The sequence below is a fragment of the Musa acuminata genome, chromosome BXJ1-1, assembly GCF_036884655.1.
Source record: "Musa acuminata AAA Group cultivar baxijiao chromosome BXJ1-1, Cavendish_Baxijiao_AAA, whole genome shotgun sequence".
NCBI lineage: Eukaryota > Viridiplantae > Streptophyta > Magnoliopsida > Zingiberales > Musaceae > Musa > Musa acuminata.
This window is the reverse complement of record NC_088327.1, coordinates 29001004-29005340: the sequence shown is the minus strand read 5'-3', so window position 1 is coordinate 29005340 and position 4337 is coordinate 29001004.

The following is a 4337-nucleotide window of genomic DNA, read 5'->3' as shown; positions in this document are numbered from 1 at the left end:
TCTACGTATCATGCCTTCCTTTATATGCTTGATAACTTGCTTATATTGTTCTCTTGGTATCACATCTACCATGCTTTTTGTTAATGACAAAGGGGGAGAAATATATGAATTGATGCTATAAACACTGATGCTACGATTATTTCATGCTTGCATCACCAAGAGATATATGAACAGATGCCATGCATTAATTTGCATTATGCCTTGAGTTGATATCTTACCATGTGAAGAAATGCAACACTTGCTAAAATATTTGAAATGTGTACATCATGTAATGATATCAAAATCTTACTTCACAGCTTTACATGTTGATATCTTACAATATGATGAATTGCTACAATTACCATCATTCAAAATTGTTATGTAAAATTTGAAAATGAATGTCAAGCCTTGACATCATCTTCAGAGAGATACATCATGATGGGAATCATGATGGGAGTATTGATAAGTTTAAATGATTTAACTAATCAATATGTCACTTGAATTCTTAGGTCTTGAATTCAAGAATGACTTATCTCAAGTATGGCATATAGGCAGGGGCAGTTAAGGTTAACTCCATTATCAACTGATTGTCATCATAAAAAAGGAGGAGATTGTTGAATCTCGGATTTTGATGATGAAGTCAATTGTCATTTGTTATCTAATCTATATGTTGAGATAAGTGTGCAGAATTAACTACGATGAAAGTAAGACATGCAGCAGGAGTTGCGCCGGAGTCAAGACAATGATCACGTTGGGAGTTCGAGAGTTCGACGGAAGTTCGGACAGTCGTCGAAGGTTCTGCGGGAACAAATCCGAGAAGTCCATAAGCTTGCCAAAGAAGCTCGTCGGAACTAGCCAAGTGAATCGTCGCAAGTCCAGGAGTTTGCCGGAAGTCCGCAGGAGCATCACCGAGGGTTCATCGGATGATCGACGGAAGTTCGCCGGAAGCTCGCCGGAAGAAGCGATTGACGCACCGGAGCAAGCTGCAGTAAATGTCTTAGAAAAAATCGTAGTTAGCACATTGATTAAGTTGGAAATGGGAAGTGATCTCATTAACTTAATCTTGGGGCAATTGGGCCCCTGAAAAACCCAAATCGGGCCGAATGGATCAACCCATTCGGACCCTGATTTCTGCCAGGCGGTTGAACCGCCCAAGGCAGGAGGTTCCACCGCCTGGGCTCAGTCTCCGAGCGAGACTGGGAGGTGCAACCGCCCCAGCCAAGTGGTGGCACCGCCTGGGGCTCAGTCTCCGAGCGAGACTGGGCGGTGCAACCTCCCCTGACAGGAGGTGGCACCGCTTGAGCTCAGTCTTCGAGCTCTGCCAGGCGGTGCAACCGCCTCAGTCAAGAGGTGCAACCGCCCCTGACATGAGGTAGCACCGCCCAGAGGCTCAGTCTTTGAGCTCTACCAGGCGGTGCAACCGCTCCAGTCAGGAGGTGCAACCGCCTCATCCCGGAATTCCAGGAATTGACAGTTTTGAGCTCCAAATTTGAACTGGGTTGGGGCCTATAAATACCCCACCCATTCAGCACTGAAAGGCAATAACTTAACACCGAAATCTTCATTCTTTTTTGTGATTCTTAGAGCTCAAAATTGTTGTAAAGGCCAAAAGTTCTTCTCCCTCTGTTCTTTCATGTTCTAAGCTGTAAAGAGAGGAGAGAAAATTTCTGTAAGGGTTGTCTCCTAAGCCCGTCAAAATGAGTGAAACTGTAAAAGGGTGGTTGGCCTTCGCCTATTGAAGGAAGGCCTCTAGTTGACGTCGATGACCTCGTCGGTGGAGGAAGCCAAAAGTGGAGTAGGTCAAGATTGACCGAACCACTCTAAATCCCGGTTTGCATTTACTTTGAGCATATTATCTTTACTGCAAACCTCCTCTGAAGCTTACTGCTTTCTGCGCATATACGATCGGGTTTCAAGCCTTTCACTTTCCAAATCAGCGTTTAAACATAAATCTGCTTTTTCGTACAATCATCATATTTCAGATTGCGTTTACGTTTTGAGCTCTACCATAACTGCAAACTGCCTTTATACTCTTGCTTAAACTGCATCTTGCCTAATCAAGTGATTTATGAATCAGCATTTAGACGTAAATCAGTTTCTTCGTACGAACGTCGTATTTCAGTTTGCGCCTATATTCTGGTTTTCATCATAGCTACAAACTGCCTTCATAGATTGACTTTAACATCATCTTGCTTAGAATCAGCTTTCACACAGAAATCGTTTCTATCGTTCGAACGCAGTTTCGTTTTAATCGCAGAAAGTTTTCCGCGGCACTAATTCACCCCCCCCCTCTTAGTGCTCTTGATCTTAACAATGTCATTTAGCCTGCGGTAATTAAATACAATCCGCTCTTTTCCCTTTTTCTCCTGACCTGTTGTTGGGTCGATTGTTGTCCCTGAATTGACTATTATAGCTATTTTTCTGTGTCGGCTTTGGCTTGGTCTGATTACGCCTAGATCCAATAGTGCTTTGATATGCTTGGCAAAAGACTCCTTTGCCTGAGGCGTAAGATGCTTGATTGGCTTATCCTCAATTGTAAAGCTCGGATTTTTGATTTCCAATTTGCATGTGACTGTTTTTCTCCCAGTGCTGGAGTGGCTTTTCCCCAACGTAGCCCTGGGCCTTTAGTTCTTCGAGGAGGTTCCCGAACTGGGCTCTTAGGCCTGCTTCATCCTTTTGTGGTTCGGGCGAGTAGCATACTAACTCTTGGATCTGGATGTAATCTTCCTCATCTAGATCCAATTCTTCTATTGCAGCTGCTGTTGGGGTATACGGAAGAGTGTTTACTATAGTTAGGTTTTTATAAAAAGTTACTACGTTACCTTCAATCCTTACTCCTCCTTGCATAGCTCGTATGAAATTGCAGCCTATTATCATCTGTATGTTGTCCCCTAGTTTCATGGGGAATGCATATGTGTAGGGGATTCTGAAGGAGTTGTCTCCTATCGTCATCTTTACCCTCTTAGCTTCTTATCAGCGGTTGCTTTTGAGGTTATCCCGCTGAAGAGTACTGGGTACAGGCTTTTCTCCAGAGTCATTTCTGGGGCTGCCTTGTCATCAATGCAGCATGTTGTTGCTCCCGTATCTAGTATCGCATTTACCCTGAATATTGATGCGCCGAGTATTTCTATTTGTACCTTCAGATTAAATAACATGTTCTTTGTACCTCTCGGGTTGCTTGTTTCTGCTGATAGGATTATCTGTGACCCTTCCTCCATGAGGACGTATGTTTCTTCTTCTTGAGTTTTGCCCTTCCTTCTTAGGATCTAGATTTCCTTTTGTAGATCTGCTCTTTCCATTCTGAGCCTATCCATTTCCAGACCTTCTTGCTCCAGTTGCTGATACTTTCTCCTCATTTCCTCCAGTTCATGTTTTAGTTGGAAATTTTCTTGGGCAACAAGCAGGGCTTGATTTTGTATTTCCCTTGATTCCTTAGCCTTTTCCTTTTTGGCTTCCAATGCTCCCTTCAATTTCTTTATCTCTTCTTCACAATGTTTGATGTAATCTGTTTGCTGAAGGATAAGGTTCTTGGGCTCATACCTTGGCTGTTCATCTAAGGCCACCGGGGTTCTTTTGTCGAAATAGTACATGCTGCACATTCCGCACGAAGTGACTTCACATAATGGGCAGTGACGTCTGTGTCTTCTTTGTGACGTCTTTTTACAGCAGATGCACCTTTCTAAATCTGCTGGTAGATCTTCGTTTATCCTCCATAAGTGGTGACACTCTGCTTGTTTTTGGGACACCTGGACCTTTGCTCTGTAGCCTGCATTTGGTCATATCCACCACGTCCTGCTATCACCTATTAGCACGAATATTTTATGGGTGAGAGAGTTTATACCATGATTCAGGTTTTACACATTCTCGCCTTCTGAGATGGAGTATATAGTGTCACTTTGGTTTTCACCTTCTTGGACCGAAATAATCTCATAATCGTCTGGTAGGTCAAGTTGTTCGAACATGGCAACCCTCTTTGTATTTTGGCGATCATTAGGGCATTCTCGGGCAAAATGTCCTCCTTCCCCGCATAGATAGCATTTGCATTTCTTATTCCTGATGAGATGTTTCTTTTTCTCGATTCTTGCATGAGATGAGTGGGGTTTTCCTTTGTATGTGGTGGATCTTCTTACCCCAAACTTCCTTTCGGGTTTGCTGTAGTACCCTGGGATGGGTATTTCACTACAGAATGATAGATCTTTTAGTGCTCTTTTAAATGCAACGTCCTTGCATTCTACCTCTAGATATTTGTAGGAGAACAATATCCTTGGGATTACTCCTATGGTGTTGCCTCTGTAGTTTGCTTCGAATGCTTGTTTTATCCTTCTGCCCAATTCTCCGGGCATTTTTTACCATAATTT